The sequence below is a fragment of the Ailuropoda melanoleuca genome, chromosome 4, assembly GCF_002007445.2.
Source record: "Ailuropoda melanoleuca isolate Jingjing chromosome 4, ASM200744v2, whole genome shotgun sequence".
NCBI classification, from domain to species: Eukaryota; Metazoa; Chordata; class Mammalia; order Carnivora; family Ursidae; genus Ailuropoda; species Ailuropoda melanoleuca.
The window spans coordinates 31,441,545-31,462,307 of NC_048221.1; the positions used below are offsets into that span (position 1 = coordinate 31,441,545).

Here is a 20,763-nt window from a genome sequence, read left to right on the forward strand (position 1 = left end):
TTAGCAAACAGTATGGCAGAGGTATTGGCCAGTGAGAATGATTGCCAGCTGAAAAACTAGAGGCTCCTTTGGAAGTGAGGCACCCAGTTCCTGAAATGTGAGGAGGTTTGGAGGGACCCAGGGGAGAGGCCATGGAAACTAAGGCGGTAGGGGTAGACACATGGAGGGCTTGAGCAATGACCACTTACCTACCACTACTAAAATATTTAATATCTTCATAGCCAGTTTCGCTGTCCTGGTACATATTAACTGACTATCCCAGGATGGGAATCCAGTTCTAAATTTCATCCAAGAATCTCTTCCATCAGACTTCCTTGCTAGCCTTCAAGACTTGTTTGCATGCACCCTAACCATAACTGAGCTGGTATGATCTGGGGATACCCATTGCTGCTTGGACACTCTTCCATTTGTGTCACCATTGGAAACCGTAGGAGAATACAGAAAACACACAGCCTAATGACTTTCATTTTCATACCTGACAGGAGATAAACTCATGAGAATAGCCTCAGAGCTAGAGATCTTAGAGCATGACATTATAACTTCCATTGGTCCCAAGTACTCAAGAGAAGAAAGATGCCTGGACCATTTCATCCATCTTCACCATTGTTATGTGGAATGGATTCAGAAAAGGCAGGGAAATCCATTGAGGGGTGAGCTTAGGCAAAACCAAACCTAAATTCTGTTCAAGGGTTTGGTCCCATTTGTAATAACCCAAATGACGGGCAGACTCAAATGACCAGGCAGTATAGTGCAGTGGTTAAGAGGAAGTGATTTGAGAGAAGCAGACTTAATGTGACTCCTAATGCTACTTACTTGCTGTGGAATCTTTCAGCAAGGCAATAACTTTAAAATTGGCACAATAACACCAGATGTGTGGAGGGATTGTGAATATTAAATAGGATAATGTATGTAGTCCTGCCCCTGGCACAAAGAAAATGCAGACATGTATGGTTCTGTAGTGCGAATTAGGTCATTTGTTATGATAAGAGGGGACTGCTGTCTGCATTATGCAGAAGACATATTGGTTCATATGCGATTTTCTCTTTCCGTAGGCAGGGGGAACTGGATTAGTAGGAGTCCATTTAAAAGCTTCAGCAAGTAAGGGAAAGGTCCTCCACTTGACCTGCTGCATTGGCAGCAGGAGACCTTTCAGGTGTGTGTAAAGACTATTTTAGCACCTACACCCATGGCTCCTTCTCAAGGGATGAACACCCGCAGACTTGCTCAGCTCGGTGCTAATGGCAGGTTGCGCTTCCTCCCATGCCCACTTTAATGGCCACCCACAGTTCACGACTCCACTCCCATCCACATTGTCTCAGTACCCGCCAGCCCTGCTCCAGCTAAGGCACTGCCATCCTTTACACTTTATTTGTGTGTGTGTGTGACTGTGCATGTTTAAGATCCGTGTGGTAAACTCTAGCCACGCTGAGGTGCCCACCTCTGCCGGCCAACTTCTTTCCCCGGGACTGGTAGTTTTTGTTAGTGCTCTGGTTGTAAAGGTATGTAGATTTTGAGTGATCTGCCCCTCATCTTATGCGCTCCATAATCTTGGTTATTTTCAGTGTGCACTTTTGCCCAACAGATGTTTTTTAGGAGTGCATATAGCGCATGATGAGGTGACCTCCCTGTGAACATTAGAGGAAGCGAGGTTCTGCAATGAACGCTATTTCGATAGAGTGGGATTGAGCTCTTTTCTCACGGTCTCCAGAAAGGGTAACATTTACGGAGCGGGCTTTTACCCAGGTAAGTGGAACGCTGTTGAGCCTTCTGGGTTACTCCTCAGGCATTAGCAAAATAGTTTAGTATGGCTGAAAATGGAAGCCCCTGCTTCCAACTAGAGTGGCCATGGGACCATTTATTCAGTAGCACCTCTTGTGCTTACACTACTCACTGTGCCTATGTTCTCTCTTAGACTTACAGCATTCCTAGGTGGTGCATTTATAATCCCTATTTTTAGATGAGGAAACTGAGGTGTCAGACCTTGTAGGATTGTTCCTTAGCCAGTCAGAGGCAGAGGCAGAACATGAATCCTAGCTTCTGACTCTGAAACACCCCCAGGACTATAAGTGGAAAAGCATTTTTGTCTGGCCATTGGTTAAGCTTTTCTAGAGAAGCTCTGTCCAAAAGAAATATGATGTGAGCCACAATTGATTTTTTTGTGAATTGTGGTAAAACACACATAGCATAAAATTTACCATTGTAACTATTTTTAAGTGGGTAATTAATTCAATGGCATTTAGAGTATTGTGCTACCATCACTGCTAACCCTTTCCAGAACTTTCTCATCATGCCCAACAGAAACTCTGTACCCGTTAAACATAACTCTCCATCAGCCCCTCCCTCCCACTCCTGGTTGCTTCTATTCTACTTTCTCTCTCTCTGAGTTTGTCTATTCTAGGTACCTCGTATAAGTAGAATCATACAGTATTTGCCTATTTGCATCTGACTTATTTTTCTTAGCATAATATTTTCAAGGCTCATCCAGGTAGCACGTATCAGAATTTCATTGCTTTTTAAGACTGACTAGTATTCCATTTTATGTATTTGCCACAGTTTGTTTATCCACTCATCTATTGATGGACATCTGGGTTGTCTCATATATAAATTTTGAAATGTTCTAGTGGCCACATTAAAAAAATTGAAAGGAACAGGTGACATTAATCTTAATATTTTGATTTAACTCAATGTATCCATATTATCTTTTCAACATACAAACTCCATGAATTTATTAATAAAACATTTTACATCCTTTATTTATTACTCTGTTTTTGAAATCCAGTGTGTATTTTATATTGGGGACACATCTTAACCTGGCCTAATCACATTTCAAGTGTGCTCAATGAGCCCAAGAGGCTAGGGTTACCACACTGGACAGCTCTGCCCCAGAGATTTAGTTGGGGGCTTTCTCTTTAATGATATTAATTTCTAATTTCTTATTTCGTTTCTATGACATTTTTAAAAATTTTATTTTGAGAGCAAGAGAGAGCGTGAGCACATGAGTGTGGGGAGGGGCAGAGGGAGAGAGAGAGAAAATCTGCTCAGTGCAGAACCCAATGGTTAAGATGGGAGGCTCCTGGGTGGTTTAGTCGGTTAAGTGGCTGACTCTTGATTTCAGCTCAGGTCATGACCTCAGGGTCGTGGGATTGAGCCCCACGTTGGGTTGCTCACACGACTGTCTGAGCTCTGACTATATGATGGCAGCTTGAGGCTCCCTGCCCACCAGCCTAAAGAGGCCATTTCATAAAGCATAAGACATGCATGGCAGGTACTGATATTTTTCAATTTTTCAAGCCTTCTCATTGTGGACCTGTGCCAACAGGAACATTTTCTTCGTGGGGTACTAGTTTAAACAAATGTCAGCAACCACAGGCATCTCATGGTGAAGTTGGGTACAGTGGTTAATGCAGAGGCTACCTGGGCTCTGCAGTCTCCACGCCTGGAGTCCTTAACCTGGGCTAGAAGCCACGGCGTCCGTGAAATGATATCATTCTTTTTATTAACATCTAACTGAAATTTTCTTTGATTATAAATGTAGGCAACATGCCACAGTATTATTAGCTGTACCTGTAACTTTCTCATTTCTCTAAAATGTACATATTTTCGCATGACAGTCCAGATGTTGAAATACTACCATCTATCATTTAAACTTATCATCACTTTAAAATGACAGCATTTTCAGACCTGCTACTAACTCTTGATATGTAATGTATTAATAAACATGTGTATTACTGATCTGTTTTTGAAAAAAACATATTTTGGTAAATGGAATTCAATATAATTACTTTGCTTTGAAATCTTATGCTCTTTATTTTACACATTGTAAAACATTCTTCTGTGAAGAAGTCCATGGCCTACGTGAGGTTAAGAATCCCTGCTCAAACTGAGGGGTGACAAACGAACCTCCTTAGATCAACATCCACAGATCTCACGTCATGCCAACACCACTTCACGAAGCCATGGATTCTTTAGAGAAACTACCCGGAGTGCCTGGCTCTCAAAATCTAATCCAAGGTCTCTCTAAGGCTCTTATCTAATCCAGTTCAGTGGAAGGGTATTGGGCCACAGTCGACTAAATTTAGAAAATAAACATATTCACCCTCTAGGAAGTGAGGGCCAGGACTTTAAACCCAGGAATGAAGAAGGCTCCCCTCACTCAGGGCGGCCCTCACAATCCCTCACAGGCATTTTTCTTTCTTGACCAATTGTGAGAGTCCCTTTGTGAATTACATGTCTGGATTAGTTTGCTGAACAATTGCCTCTTCTTAGTTAGCCTCTGATTGTCCCTGCTTTTGTGACTCAAAAATCCTTAATCTTATTTGAATGCAATTTAATTCCCTAGAGAGCTGAGTCTTTAGTCTCTTAGTTTTATAAAGTGAGTGCTTAGAGAAAATGCATGAGAGCTGGCATGGTACTCCTTCAAAGCTAGGTCAATCTACCAAGGAAATAATTAGATAAATGTGCACTCCAATTGGGGAGAGGAGGAGGAAAAGAATTTCTCTACAAATTACTTTTAGGACATTTAAGTGGAATTGAATTAGAATGTCAAGGGCCAGACAGCTCTCAGAAGGTCATTTGATCTAGTCCCCTGTTGCTGGGCAAGAGCACAGATGTGAAAATCTAGCTCATACTCAAAAAGCTTTTGAGAGGAGGGCAAACATTTTACCTAAGCAAGCCTTGCAATGTAAGTGGAAGGAGACTGTGGACTTAAAGGAATATTTGTAATAAACCAAAAAATAGCATGTAGCTCATGAATTAACTAGTTAATTAATTAAACACATATTTATTGAGTCCCTGCCATGTGTCAGAGACTGTCTTGGGCACTTGAGAAATATCAGTGAGCTTACATTCCAGTGAGGGAAGACACATAAACAATAAACCTAATAAGAAAATTGTAAGGAATGTTGGAAAGAGATAAGTACATTGAAAAACAGAAGGGAAAAAGGGCAGGGAACAGAAAGGGACATGCTGAAGGGTGGGCAGAGAAGAGTATCTTTATAAACTTGTAAGTGTAAACATGTTACTACATGTTAATAGTAGTATAATAGTGCCAAGTGTGGTAAATTCTCAATAAATAATACATAATATAGTTAGCAATATATATTACATATATATGTACATATGTACATTTGGTTAACATCTTATACTAGATGGGCTTGTTTGGTGCAAGAGACAGAAATAGGTTTTGCCTAATTTAAGCAAAATAGGAATTTTTATTAGTAAGTGGTGTGGGCAGCTCTGAAGAATCAGAATAAGTCAGGAACCTGATACCTGTGGAGAGGCCTTCATGGCCTGGCTTCCCCTGCCCCAGCCTAGGAAGGGGGTGGGAGAAGAAGGAAGTTCATCTCTGAAATGACATTGGTGAAAAGATGATGCAGTGAGACAAAGACAATCTCATCCTAGTTAATAACCTGAGCTAGGTCTATAGAATGGATTAGGGTTACCAAAAAAGGTACTGGAGGAGGGTACTACACACCCCAAATACTAGCTATAACCAATATAATGCCAAATTTATTGGATGAGTTTTAATGTAGTAGCATATAATATACATCATGATTGTCCTATCTGAAGAAATTATCAAATCTTATTAGGAATGTGTAGAGTATAATCACAGCCATGGTATATTCACTCTTGGAAACCTATGAATGGACTTTAGAGAATTCGATAGTCTCTGATGAGGGAATTATTTTTCCTTCCAAATTAGCTGGCTATTAGATGAAGTGAAAAGAAACCATATATGTTCTCTTGACTTTGGACTATCTCTTTTCACACCAACAAAACCAATGTTGGATAAAACAATTTCCCCAGCACTTGGCTTCATGCCGCATCACCCCTCTTTGCTGCCTTAGTTTAGATCTATCCCCCTGTGTACAGCTCTAATACAAGACCTTGTCTATTACCCAAAGTGGAACCTGACCGCGTTCAAGCTGAAAGGTAAAGGGGCTCTGTGGTCTATTAAAACGTGCTATAGTGTATCTGACAGTGTAATTACCAGTTCACTGTGATTTACAAAATCTTTCTCATCTAAGACATAGTAATTAAACACATAGTAATTCTACTTGAGAATTTAGACACTTGATTTGTCCCTTTGGATTTCTCCCAGTACATACGCAGGCTACAATCTATCGGCCACACCACCACCTTCTGCGTATTTTACTTCCAATCTCTGGGCGCATAGATTCCTTTATCCTCGTGGAGCATCTTTTTGGACAGAAACCTCGCACTTTTCAATGAGTCATGCTTATTTTGGATGTCAATGTGATGCAGGTGTGTGAAGATTTAGAAGAAAGATTTGAGTCTGAGATATAAACAATTTGGGTTTCAGATACGGTAGGCCAGAGAGACTTATTTTTTATGACCGAAAGGAATAGTGATATATTTGGGCATATGGAATTCTCATTATATCTCATTTTCTTCAATGTTGTTGGCAGGAAAGCTGTAGCTAGGGAAATGTTTTTTTTTTTTTTCCCCCCTGTGGTTTTGTTTAAGCAGTGGAGAGTCACCAATCAACATGTGGTTCTCACATTGATCCTCTGCTCAGGCTAAAGAGTCATAAGCTACCAATTAATAATAGGATCTTCCACTGTCAAGTTTTGAGGGAATTAAAGTTATTCAAATACAGACTCATTACCCATTCAAGACCTTACCATACTCAGAAGTGCCTGATGGGAGGTAGTGCTATAATAATTTTATAGGGGGAAAAATCTGAACCACAGACATCAAGTGTCTACTCCAGTAATGGAGTATCAGGACCCAGATCTCCTTCTCAACTCCTTAAAGACTTCAGAGCCAAAATGGAACATAGAGATGATCCAAGACAGTGTTTGTCGAAGTGTGATGTATTTGCATATGTTGGTAGGCACAACTCACTGATGAGATGCTGGTACACCAAGCATTGTTCTAAGCACTGTACATATATTAACACACAAAAACACTCTAAAGTAATTCTTATTATCTTGATTTTACAGATGAGGAACTGAGGCAGACATATGTTACATGACTTGCCCATCATCACAAAGCTAGCAAGTGGCAGAGCTGGGATTGGAACCCAGGCTCACCAGCTTCAAGGTCTGCTCTCAGCTACTACTCTGTACCTACTAGTTTTACACATGTCTATATTAAGGTATATTTGAAACAAAAAGCTATTTTTGCTCTAGATAAGCCCACAGTATGCAACATAGTGGTAATCCATTTGGTATAGGCATGGTGTCCAGAGATACCCATGAATGGGTCAAAACTCCAGTGTCAGGATCGTCTACAGTAACACATTGGAAAGATGGGTATTAATTATTACAATATTTTATTAATAAAATTAAAGCCAATGCATCCATATTAAATTACAGATTAATTTTAAATTTACAGATTTACACAGATATACTGAATATCTGCATATATGGCTTTATTCTTTTCAGGGCTATGTTGCAGGGATATTTTCCCCCCCAAACAGCAAAAATTTTGAGGACTGTATAAGAATGATTAAATTTGAGAAACACTGATTCTAGTCCAAATCTTCTATTTTGAAAGTAAGGAATTTAAAGTCTTATGGTAAAGCAATCTGCTTAAGGTAGCCAAGTTAATTGGTGTTAATGATAATGGTGTTTTGAGCTCTCACTATATACCACGTACCATTTTAAGTGTTGTTATGAGGCATATAACATTTAATTTTTTTAAGATTTATTTATTTATTTATTTATTTGACAGAGAGAGAGACAGCCAGCGAGAGAGGGAACACAAGTAGGGAGAGTGGGAGAGGAAGAAGCAGGCTCCCAGTGGTGCAGGGAGCCCAATATGGGGTTCGATCCCAGGACCCTTCAATCATGCCCTGAGCCGAAGGCAGACGCTTAACAACTGAGCCACCCAGGGACACCGAGGCATATAATATTTAAATCTAAGTATAACTTACAATGTAAACACTATTGTGTTATCCCCATTTCACAGACATGTAAACTGAGGCTGACATAAAATGTAACCTGCCATGAGGTCACATTGCTATAAGGGATGGAGTTGGACTCAAACCCTAGTCTTTCTCATTCCAGAGCCTAAGATGCATCTCTGCAACTGTATTTCCATCCAGGTGAAATGTTCATCATCCACGGTGAATCACAAAGCAAGCCCCTACCTGTAGTTCTGTCAGTGTCACCTGGCCTCCCCCTGCCTCTGTTTACTGAGATGAGCTGCCGTGAAATATAACTTCAGAAGGAAGAAATGGGAAGTATCATGCTGAAGTGTACCCTCCCCCCAAAAATAACTATTTGAAAAGTTTCAAAATAAATGCAGTTAACGCAGAAAGCTATTAACATATCTGTCACAATAGCAAACATTCTTCATTTTAATGTGATGAAATAATGCCGTTAGAATACCAAAAAAAATTTTAATGGTACATTCACAAATGTTTTATAATACCATGATAATGTTTTCATAACAATATGATGTAACTTGTTATAGGTGAGCCCAACATAATTGAACTTCCCTAAGAATTCTTCCTCTCAAGCTTCTCCTGCTCCAACCCTCATCTTGTTTTGTATTTTTAAAATTTTACAAGGCACTGATATGACTTCAATAACAAACAATAGACTTTAGGTAAGTCTTTCATTAGAAAGACTTCATTGAGATTCTCAAGGTTTTCTTCATCAGCAGCACCTTGATTAATGGCCACTCTAAGTCAAGTTAATAATATTCTGATCACATTTCCAGAAGAAGGCAGTGGCCGCAGAAGAAATACCAATGCTTTATTTGCAGGCTTTAAAGCCCGATTTGCTGAAAAAGTAGAACCCGAGGAAGCAAAGCTGCCATGTAGATGTGAGAAAATCTACTCTATGGAAAGGACGAGAGTTTCCTGAGGTTTCTGTCATCACAGTCATGTAAGACTCGGGGAACTGAGGCCATACAGCCTGAGCAGGGAGGAGACCCCAGGTGGGCACCCACGTGTGTCTGCTTGTAAACATAAGCTCTCACCGTCATTCCGGGCTGAGGCAGGAGGGGAATTGGCAAATGCACGAGAGCCGTTCAAACACACAGGTTTCTGATGGTGATCCTCTCCTCCTTACTTTAGTTTCCCAAATACTTCCTATGATTAAGGAAGTGAATTAATTATTTATGAAGCAGCAGGGCAGCACAGAGCAAAAATCCCACTTGGATTAGGTACTTTGCCTCTATGGAGAGCTGCTGGGATTACCTTGGAGCATTGCTGGCTCTTCCTTCAAGGAAAGGCCTGAACGATTGGTCAGAGCCCGGCAGCCTAGTCTTTGGGCATAAATAGTCATCGCCTACTTAAGGGCTCTTACTCAGGCCATCTGGTCTGTTCTCCCCCATGAAGTGCACTGTACCAAAAAGTATATCATCTCAAGGTAGAAAGTAGAAATATAACAAAACATTTCATCATTAAATACCAGGATGTGCCACAGTTCAAAGAAGGATTATTTATCCTAGCTAGGGGAGTACATTTAATTATGTCCAATCATAAGGACTGACTATAAGATCTAAGCTGAATAGTATCCAATCGTCTTAGCATGACCCACAAGGCCTTCAGTGATGTGCCTCCACCGATCTCGGTGTCCCCCAGAAGGTCATGATCATTCCCGCCCCAAGGCCTGTGCTGTTCCCTGGGCTGGAATGCCTACTCTACTGATCTTCTCAGGGTTGGGTCCCGTTTGTTCCAGTTTCAGCTGAAATGTCACCTTCTCAGAGAGTCCTTCCTCTCTGCCAGGGCACAGCCTTTTATGTGACCCCATAATTTCTCATCTTCACAGCACGGAGGCTGTGTGAATACCTCTGCTTTGATTTCCTATTACTGTCTATCTCCATCCCTAAAATGAAACTTGTGAAAAGTAGGAATGGTGTCTGGTCTCCAGGAGGTTCTTTATCATCTAGAATAGTGGCAGGCATGTAGGAGATGCTCAGTAATACTTGTGATTTTTAATTAATGAAAACAAGGGCATAAATATGTATTAGATAATTGTCTTTTTGTTTGTTTGTTTGCAATAGAAGAGCCTTGAGTTAAAAGGGAAGGGGCATGTATAATGGGGAGGGCTATCAGTGAATTTATTACCGAGATTTTTATTAGTCTTTACTAAAATGTCTTATTGCCATTAAACATCATCTATAAGCACCTTCTTTCCAGTTATTGAGCCAATGGATGTAAGCCATGTACCACCTTCCCTGCCCCAATCCCCTCACCTCTTTCCTGGCTGTTTCTCTCTCCTCCTATTGTTTTCTATCAATCTGACCATACCAGTCTCTGCTCAAAGCACGCCCATCACATGCCAGTGCCGTTAAGATAAAGTCAAACTCCTTAACATGACCTGGAAAGTATTTCATAATCCTGCCTAAGCTCACATCTAGCTTCATGGCTTGTCCTTTACTTCCTTTCTTCTCTAGACCCCAGGCATTTTTCCTTCACTTTCCTGAAATCACCATGCTCTGTCTTGCCTCTGGGCCTCTTCCCATTTTCCATCTGTCTGCCTGGAACCTCCACTTCACCAAACCAACACCTATTCATCTTTCAGCTTTGAAGCAGAGATCACCTCCTTCTGGAAGCTTCCCCAACCAACACGTCTTTAGTCTGGGCTTCTCCACTTATACTTTTCCCATGATAGCACTCATCAGACTACACTACAATTTCCAGCTTCACCATCAGATTATTTTTGTCCTGCGTACTCTAATAGCCCTAGCATTGAGCACTATTCATGGCACTTTGTTGTTACTCAGTAATTAAAAATAAATAAAATAGGGGTGCCTGGCTGGCTCAGTCGGAGAAGCATATGACTCCTGATCTTGTGGTTGGGGTTCAAGCCCCACATTGGGTGTAGAGATTACTTAAAAATAAAGTATTTAAAAAAATAAAATAAAATAAACAAAGCAAAATAAAATAAAATATAAAATAAAATACAGGGATGTTTATTACATGGTTTTAAAGGAAAGCTCAAAGTTGCCACTTGAAGACTTTTCACCAACTGTCAAAGTGTCTGTTAAGTCCCCTGGGCTCAGAAATCACTTGGGCCTTCTTCCCTGTTTGAATGATTACCAAGAGGCATTATAACCCTCTGGGGAGTCTTAGCTCCCAGACTGCCATTTAGAGTGTAATGTAAGAAGTCCGTTTCTGGAAGCTACACTGCGCATGGTGGTACCTTTCAGCACAGTGAAAACTCGAAAAATAGGGTGGTCTCAGCCAAGGGTCAAATTGCAGATACAATGCTTTATGTATTTGGCAGTGCTCTAGAGACAAATACATAATCACCGAGGTATGCGATCTGGTCGGAAAATTCAGGCCAGATAGAATGACATGGGTAGAAACGCACACACACACAAACACACATAACAATGAGCACTCTTATTTGTAAAAACCACATTAAGGGATGGCAGTTCCTTACCTCTGAAGTGATTTATAAATTAAAATAATTGCCTCTTTGAACTGTTCAGGTATTAATTGACCTATCACTAATGTATGTACGGTCTCGAAACCATCCAAACATTACCTAAACATTTTTATTCTCTTTATTCTGGATATCCAAAAAACCCACAAAAATAGGCTCTTTGTTCTGGCGCCAAGGGTCATAAAGGAAAAGCCATCATCTTTGATGACTTTGCAATTCTCATTCTGTTTCTTCCTCAAATTAATTCTAAGTGAAATCGTGAGTACTCAGAGCTTGAATAAGCCTCCCCACTACCCATTCTTTTTAACAATCTCATCCCAGGGCACATGGATCCAGGTCTGGCTCAGATTTCTGGTAATGAGAGCAGGGCAATTCATTATTCTTTTTATTAATTTTAGCTTTGGGTACATATCCCAAACCACCCTACACTATGGGTGGCAGGCATTTCCTTCCTAGGTAAAATGAGGAAGAAACTAAGCTGGCCAAGGCCCAGATGTGCATAGGCTGTGACAAGCTTGCTGGGGGCCCAGTCTACAAGGGTGATCTTGACCGACATTGAAAGGCAGGCAGAAAAACATCGAGCTTAAGACAGGAGCTTTAGAGCAGTGGTTCTAAACCACAAGTGATTTTTGCACCCCACCCACCAGGGCAAATTTGACAAAATCTGGAGACATTTTTGGTTGTTACTACTAGGTGGCGGCGGTTGGGGGCTGTGCTCATGGTATCTAATGAGCAGAGTCCAAGGACAGTGCTAAATCCTCCAATGCCCAGGCCAGCCCCCACAGCAAAGGATTAGCCAGTCCACAGTGTCAGTAGTGCTGAGCGTGAGAACTTCTGCCCTAGAGTCTAAAACACTGACTGCATATCCCAGCTTTGCTCTTTCATGGTTGTAGGACCATTGAGCAATTTTCCTGATCTCTCTGAGCCTCAGGTTTCTCTTCTGTCAGAAGGTGATCATGATAAACTACCCACTCGGTTGGCATTTTGTCAAGCCTGGCACTGGTGAGGGTTTGAAAATATATTCTATTTTTATTTCTCCATGACTGTATTTTTTTTTAAGATTTTTTTTTTTTTTTGAGAGAGAGAGAGAGAGGGTGAGAGATAGAGAGTGTGAGTGCGTGAAGGGTGGGGGAGGGCTGCGGGAGAGGTAGAGAGAGAATCCCAAGCAGACTATGCACTGAGCATGGAGCCCAACGGGGGCTTGATTTCATGACCCTGAGCCGAAACCAAGAGTCGGAAGCTTGATTGGCTGAGCCACCCAGTCACCCCTAATGTATTTTTATTTATTGCATGATTATTTTAAGAACAATCATATACACTTTTTTTAAGTAAGCTGTATACCCAGTGTGGGGCTTGAACTCATGACCCTGAGATCGAGAGTCACATGCTCTACTGACTGAGCCTGAGCAGGGTGCCCCCTCTATCAATGTATTTTAAATGAAAATACAAATTGCCACAATTTGTGGGGAAACCTCAACTTTTAAATTTCAGTTCCAAATCCAAATTTTATTTTCTCCTTGTATTAATGCATACTGGCAGGATACAGCATGCCTAATTCAATCTATAAAATAGATTTGGCAATAATTGACTTTTCATATGGTGTGGCTAAGTGATGATACTGATTTCAAAATGTCAAGGACTCATTCTGTTTTGATTCAGTAATAGGAAAAAAATCAATTATGAATAGATATGTTTTCCAGCCTTTACACAGATCCAAGTCAGAAATATAGTAATACTTGCTTTAATTCAAAATGTTAAAAAAGCCCCAGGTTTCTAGTGGGCAAAGAAAAAACATTTTCAAAATGCTTAAGAGAGCAGAAGAAAATGTAAATATAAATCATATTCTGATCTTTTTCTATGTGGTAGTAATATGTAATATCAGGTTAAGCAAATATGACCGCTATACAAAATGTAATATTTATTTGAATAAGGAAATCAGTTAGGACTTCTAACATGTTTACACAAAAACTTTCCTTAAACTGTTATTTAAAATCAGAAGTGTTTTGGTATTCCACAGAAATAGTGTGCTTTATATCAACTGAAAATACTCTCGCCAGGTAGTTGGATTTGTGAAAACCATGACCTCCCAATACATCTTAAAGCTACAACTCCCACTTCCTTGTGCTAGTTCTTACGTAACAGACCGAAGAGGATGGTCTTTTGGTCATTCAGCAGATATTTACTGAGTGCTCACTATGTGTCTCCTGTGATGCATGCGGGGGGATATACCACGTTTTGGAACATGAAAATGGTCAGGAGATAGTACAGCCTGGTGAGCAAGGACTCAGAATTCTGGAGTCAAAGGGGTGGCTTGACTAAGCCATGTTTTCACTGGTGACCCTTTGGCCACCTCTTCAACTTACTGGAAGCTCAGTTTTCTCATCTGAAAAATAGGTTGAAAGCGTTTTTCTCCCAATTTTGTTTAAAAAAATGCTGGTAAAAAGCACTGAGCAGGGAGCTTGTTATTTATCAAGAAAATTGCTCAGAATGGTTAACTACATTATTATAAGGGCCACTGTGTTATTTTTACAGTCCAGAAATGGCCCATTTTTGGAAAATGGAGGCTGTTTTCCTACACCAAGGAGAATTTAAAAAGCATTACAAACGAGGGGCTGAATAAACCATATTTCTTACAATAATGTGTATAAGCTTACCAAACGGAGCCAGCTGTCACAAAAACAATCCAGAGTGGTTGTGGTTGTTGTTGTTGTTGTTTTTTTTTAATTCTTAAAGTTCCGATGGCCAACTGGATGCTTAATCCAGTAGCTGGACAATCTTCTCTACATTGGATTGTTTACATATTTTCCTTAGACACGGGTAGTATTATGAAACAAATCCTTCAATGTGCACACATTCAGAGCTGCTTTCTAAGTTCACTTCTGATAAACGTGTTTTTTATAGAGAGCTAGCTAATGACAAAATTCTAAATGGTGTGGAAGAAAAAAACACAAATGGTAAATAGAACTTACTGGTTTTCTTATTAGGAAAAAATGCATGTTTCTTGTGCAAAATACCGAAGAAACACAAAAAGAAGAATATAAAAAATTCCCCTCTAATCTCAATGACCAGACGTTGTTTTTCTTTTCTATGCGTGAGCATTTAAGTGCACGTAGGGGTTTGTATGTATACACATAGAGCGTTTGTTACTATACTGAAACAGAGGTCAGCAACCTCTTTCTGTGAAGGGCCAAACAGTAAATATGTCAGACTTTGGAGGCCATGTCATCTCCATCACAACTATTCGATTCTGCCATGGTAACGTGAAAGCCACCGGAGACAATCTGTAAATGAATGTGGCTGGATTCCGTACACTGTGTGCTGGATTTCTCCCCCAGCCCAGAGTTTGCTGACTCCTGTACAAGAGCCTCATGGATAGTTACAATAGATGATTGAACATAATTATACTATAGTATAATTATCATCAATAATTATATTTTGTTATAACATTTATAAGGGAAACTTATAATTTTCAAATCCTGTAGAAGATTTTTTAAATTTATTTTTAATTTTATTTTCTTTAAACAATCTCCACACCCAGTGTGGGGCTCGAACTCATGACCTGGATGTCAAGAGTCACATGCTCCATCCATCGAGACAGCCAGGCGCCCCATTCTATAGAAGGTCTCTTAAAGGGTTGTCATGTTAGTGCAGAGTTTGAGGAATGAGATGTAAACAAACAACAAGCAAGCATTCAAGAAAAACAGTTTTCGGGAGGTCAATTAAAAAGGCAAGGACTCTTGATACCACTCATAATTAAGTATGCCCTTGTGTTGCTACCACACTTCCTGAATTCCTCGTGTGGTTGGGGGAGCAGCATTCCCATGGAACGCGGGGAAACGCTGCCTATGACGCCTGGCTGTGAGAGTCTTTGTATTACATGAATAGTGTGAATCCGACTCTCTGCTGCAGCTGCTCCCAAGATCCAGTAGCTTTCTCAAATAATAGCATCATTTGTTACTAGATTGTTCAAATGGGGGGAAAGAAGTCCTTGAATTGATTCCTTTGTGTTTAATTCTGTTGAAACATAGAGGCAGGGGTTATAGGTTGTGCTCTGGAGAGAACTAACTCAGGGTCAAATATTAGCATTTAGGGGGTTTATTAGGAAGTGCTCTTGGGATCAACACCTGTGGACAGGGGTGGGACAAAAGCCGGATGGGGCAGAGGGGGAAGTTGGACTGGACTGCATTCTCAGCAAAGGCCTCAGTGGACCCCATTGGAAGCTCTGGAGATGGGGAGGCCCCGCTACACGATCCTGAATTGGAGAGAGGGGGCCTGGCCTTTATGAACTGGTGTTGACCCGATATCGGCAGAGGCCACTCCTGGAGGGGCAAGGCAACTTCCCTCAGCGGTGTTTTCCCAAAGGGGGCAGACAACCAAGCGTTGTTTCCTATCTGTACTCCTGGCAGCTGGGAGAGGAAGTCCTTCATTCCTGAAGGAGTCTATGAGCGCCTCAGCAGGGCAGCTACTATCTCATGGGCTACCTCCAAATGAGAAACTAGCCCAAGACAGTATTGGGCTCTTAGTTTGAAAAATCAATATAGTGATGTGGGGGGGGGCAGTGTGGAGTTTTAACTCTGGTTTAATTAAGCCATTTGGTTTAGTAATTTCATTCAGTCATCCTGTGAATATCAAGACCTGTAAACTCTCTATGTGCAAGGTACTGTCAAGTGCGTGTAAGTTAGACACAAAAACAAATTCAAGACATGGGTCTTGTCCTTGGGGAGCTTACAGTCTCTTTGGAGAATGCAGAAATTTGGGATACAAGGTAAAACAGTGACAGTATTGAGGATGATACAGCAATTCTTGGTCCTAAGAAACCACAGTTCATCCAACCCAAGTGCATGCAAAGCTTTCCCATTTTACTTTTCTAAGCCACTACCCTTTACAAGTTTATTAATAAATGGCATGAGTAATAATCATGGCTCAGTTTCTGCTGCAGGGAAGCCTGGGGTCATACATAGAATGGAGATGTGTGGCAAGACTGGGAGATTGGTATCACGGCCAAGATTTATTATCTCCAATAGACACTTACTTATCTAAATTCCCCTGTGCCGGCTAATCCAGCTTTCAATACCATGATCTATAATCTTCATTGGGGTGTCACTTTTTTCTTCCCTGAGGGTTGTATATATTTTACCAGCATATTATAATACATTGCAGATATTACTCAAGGGCCCCATGAATAAGAATACTATATTAAAAACATACTTTGACTCACAAATGGAATACAGCTTCAGCTCTTTTTCACCTGCAAGTTAAAAATGAGGTCCCTGTACAATTAAAAAACCAAAGAGGGACTTTATACTGGCACCTGGAGGTTGTGGACCAAGTTCAAGGTTATGAAAGAGTGTTTGTGGAATTTAAATAAGAGCAAAAGGATCTCATTTAGAACAGATAAAATGCCCCCAAAACCATTTCAGTGTGACATGTATGCAGGGTATATATAACTACATGGCGTTTTATAGTTTTTAGGAAATATTAGACATCAAATATAATTTCCCCCACCAAGACAGTTCGGTATCAATGGTTTTATTTATTCATTCATTTATTTATTCATTCTGTCATTCAGTGCAGGGCTGCTGTGTGGCCCATCACCAGGCAGCACCACTGATATCACTGTCTATGTGGATGCTGCCCCTGGAGCCGGGCAGTACACAGCCTGAACAAGTGTATTCTGTGGCCCCAATTCAACAATATGTACAGGGTAAGTATGTGCCAGGCACTGTGCTGAGCACTGAGAGCAAAGCGGTGAACAAGGCAGATTTGGATCTTGCCCTCATGGAACCTCATTTTAGATGAAGTCAGACAAAAAACAAGTAACCATAAGCACCAAATAAATACAAATTGAGGTAAGTCCTATGGATTGTAGGAAGACAATAGGATATGGACCTCTAAAAGGGAGACCTAGGCTGGCAGGTTAAGAAATTCTGAGGAAGCAACATTTCAGCTGAAGCCTGAAAGACAAATGTGTTTGTGGATGTGAAAAGTGGGACAGGGAAGGATATTTCAGGAAGAGGGAACAATGAGCAGATCAGGAAAGAGTATGAGATAGCCCAAGAATTAAACCGGACCAGTGTAGGTGGCATATAGAAAGGGGGGGGGAGGTGCAGCTGGAGGAGCAGACAGGGGACAGACCTTACAGAGTTTTGATGGGTGTGTTGAGAATTTTGGTCTTCATCGTAAGAAATATTGGAAGACGGGTGTTCTGTGTGGAAGAGTGACCTTTAACAAGATCATGCTTCCTTATTATAGAGAAGACATTTGACACGGACAAGAATACATATGGTTGACAACATTGAGGCTGTTTCAGTAACACTAGTGAGAGATAATGGTGGCTTGTCTAGGGTAATGCCAAAGAAGATGAGAAGAAGTCGACAGATCAAAAAGATTTTCAAATGAAGTATCTTCACCTAATCTCATTCTGCTTTTGCTAGGCAGTACCACTGAAGTATTTTGACTTCCGAGTACTCTCACATAACATTAAATATCAACTCTTTGTGAGTGACCCTGTGAGAGGCAAAATTATTTGATGTGAACATCAAAGACCATTACAATCAACTGTTGGGTTTGCCTATTAATATGCCATGTAGCCAATAAAAGTCATTCCCCTTTTATTTACCAGAAGCCTATTTGACAGCCTAAAATTTAATCTCTTACATAAAATGTAGTACTGACTCATTTGGGATTGCAGTGAAAATTCAGAGAGACAATACACAACTAAGGCATTTAGCACAATGCCTTCTGTGCCATAATTATTGTTAGCTACTCTTTACTATGGCTACTAGTCATACATATGTTAGAGGTTTAAGGGAAGAATTAATCACATCCTTTTCCCTCTAAATTGAAAACCAAAATTTGAGAAAATAGATACCAGAGTAAAACAAAACACTGATATTTTGTTACTGATATTGCTAATTTCAAGAAGATGGATTGGCTTTTCCATCCATTTCTGCCAAATCTAGCAACTGGTACAGCTCACCCAAGGAAACCTGTATATCTGTACATCAAAATTGCTTGTTTGCCTCCATCAGAGACAGAGAAGGCATGAGCAAAGCCTGGACCCTGTCCCTGTCCCAGGTATGCTTCCATCATGGCAGAACAGAGCAGAACGCTCTCACTTCTCAGATGAGTCACAGAGCAGAGGAGCTGAGAGTGCGGATCATGGAGTTAGATGTGTAAGTGAACCTGGCCACGCCCTTCATTAGCCAAGCAGCAAACCCCATCTCTCAATGTTCCTGTGACAGTCTCCTCATCTGTAAGAAGGGGATGGTAATAGTAGCGCCTCCCAGGACTGTCACCAGGATTGAACAGATGAAAAGGTTGCTGTCCAGCACAGAGAAACTCCAGTAATAGATGCTTGTCACTATCAGTATCTAAAAAAAGAATACAGAATACAGAAAGTCTGGCACCCCCATATTTCTCCAGTCGCTCCTCCCAAAAAGGTTACTCTTCTTCCCAAGGAGAAGAGCAAATAAGGAGCAAAGGAGAAGTGGTCCCATGCATGTTCTTTCTCTGTGCTGAACACTAAGCAGAACGGTGTAAGGTTTACCTCCCATATATTCTATCACTTGACATGGTGGGTTTGAATCTATCCCATCCCTGCAGGTTCCTGTCGCCACCTGAAGAGATGGGACTTTGTCAGATTCATTATATATCCTTCCCGTAATGTAGGGTTATGCACTGTGCTTTGTATACAGTCAGCACTCAATCAATGCACGATGGGTTTGAACATGAGCATCTTTCTCTGAGAGATTTTGTTTCTGATATGCTAAATTGTTAAGTGCTAATGCCTGATGGCAAAATACAGGGCCTGAACAGAAAGTGTGAGGTTCCCACTTGTTTGCTTCCTTTCTTCAAAACAATCCAGGCTTCTGGATCCTGATTTTCAGGACCACCCTGAAACTACAGGATATCCGACATTGACGAAATTTTTTTTAGCCCAGGGCAAACACTTTTTACATTTACCTTCCTCATGTCTGCTTTTCTCCTAATCTAGAATTACTGTCCAAAGCAGAAACAAAGAATTAGAAAAAGTTTATTGTAAGATGAACACCTTGATTTATTTGCTCCCTTCATCTGGATGCTTATAAATTAGGTTTAGCTAAATATACACACAGAAGAAAGATTAAGTAAAATATGGGATAGTAACTAGGCAATATATTGTGAGGCCAGTAAATATGAAGATTGTGTAGCTATGTAGAAAACATTCACAAAATAATATTCAGGAAAGTAGAGCACCAAATTGAAGGTATACTAATATAATACATTTCCTTCATTGTACTTGTTAGTCTCTGAAATTTCTTGTTTGCTATTTGTTATCTGCCTCCCCCAACTGCAATATATGTTCAATGGAATTTTGTCCATTTGTTTGCCTCAATAATTCCATGGCCTTGTGGCAGGGTTTGGCAAACTGTGGCCAGCTGACCAAATCTCACATACCGCCTGTTTTGTAAATAAAGTTTTATTGGAACACCACCAAACCTGTTTCCATATTGTCTGTCGCTGCTTTTGCCCTGCAATGGCTTACCCGAGCAGTTGTGACTGAGCATGGGTGGCCCCGAAAATCTAAATCTTTAACTGTGTGGCCCATTATGGAAAATGTTTGCTGATCTCTGGCCTAAACCACCGACTGACACATGTTAGTGCTTAATAAAATTTACAGAATGAGTAAGTGAGTGAATACATGAATACATGTAAATAAAGAGTGGAAGAAAAGACAGAAAAAGAAAAATGTGTATGAGAGGGATAAAATTATGCTTGAAATATTTTTCTTTGGAAATCCTATACTGTTTAACAATGGCATTCTTTAAAACAAAAGGAAAAGCAAATTTTTAAATGTCATACTACCATCTTTGTGGATCACTGGAGAATATAGTTTTGAGGTCTGTGGTTCATGAATTGCTGCAATTCTAGATTATTGAGCTATTCACTCATGTTTTCATTTTTAGTTCAAAAGCAAAGCACCCTCATTACTAATTATCCTTCTAATTGTGAGTTAACAGTGGGGAAAGCCAGTCCGTGGGGATTACCCGAGAGGCTACGCCACAGCAGTCTCTGTGGGTTGTTCAAACATTAATGGAACAGACCTGACTTGTGTAGTAATGTAAATAATATTTACCAAACTGGTCATTCATCAGAATTAAATTGATCCAAGGCCCCATAAGGCTTGGTTATCTCAGTCGGTACTCCAGACATAACATTTACCTGATAACTCACAGAGCTCCCAGGCCAGCTCCATCCTCTTTAGCTGGTTCTTCTTATACTGGCATTCAGAAAGAGTCTTCTTTGTTTAAAACTCCATCTGTTAACCAAGAAAAGAGCGATAAGCATGTACCTTTTTAAACGATTAAGAAAAGAAAATAGGAGAAGGGACATTTTGTTTGTTTCACACAAG

At 40.5% G+C, this 20,763-nt stretch overlaps 2 long non-coding RNA genes across 2 annotated transcripts in view; one reads left to right on the forward strand and one right to left on the reverse strand.

Moving 5' to 3' along the window:
- Positions 1 to 20,763, forward strand: part of LOC109490206 — a 231,471-nt gene that overhangs the window by 127,017 nt on the left and 83,691 nt on the right. The gene's annotated exons all lie outside the window — the stretch shown is intronic.
- LOC117801915 overlaps positions 20,380 to 20,763 on the reverse strand; it is a 60,419-nt gene continuing 60,035 nt past the window's right edge. The window contains exon 3 of the long non-coding RNA XR_004624737.1: positions 20,380 to 20,670. This is a non-coding gene — a long non-coding RNA (uncharacterized LOC117801915). The remainder of the gene's footprint in view (positions 20,671 to 20,763) is intronic.